Genomic DNA, 388 nt, shown 5'->3' with positions numbered 1-388 from the left:
CCCGCTGCCCCTCCCCAGCCCCCCAGCCCTCAACACACCCCAGTGTGTGATGTTCCCCTCCCTATGCCCATGTGTTCTCATTGCTCAACACTCGCCTATGAGTGAGAACATGCAGAAACGCCTTGAATTAAAAAAAAATTTTTGTAAATTTGTTGAACTAAGCCTTTGTCTTCTCCACGTACTTTTTTTGGGGTGGGGTCTCACTCTGTCCTCTAGGCTGGAGTGCAGTTGTGCAATCACAGCTCACTGCAGTATCCAACTCCTGGGCTCAAGCGAGCCTCTCACCCTAGCCTCCTGTAGCTGTGACTACAGGCATGTGCCAGAATGCTGGCTAATTTTTGTATCTTTTGTAGAGATTGGGACGGGGGGGGGCTCTCTATGTTGCCTA

This window comes from Cebus imitator, unplaced genomic scaffold, assembly GCF_001604975.1.
Source record: "Cebus imitator isolate Cc_AM_T3 unplaced genomic scaffold, Cebus_imitator-1.0 Scaffold92, whole genome shotgun sequence".
Taxonomy (NCBI): Eukaryota; Metazoa; Chordata; class Mammalia; order Primates; family Cebidae; genus Cebus; species Cebus imitator.
Note: the sequence above shows the minus strand (reverse complement) of the source record.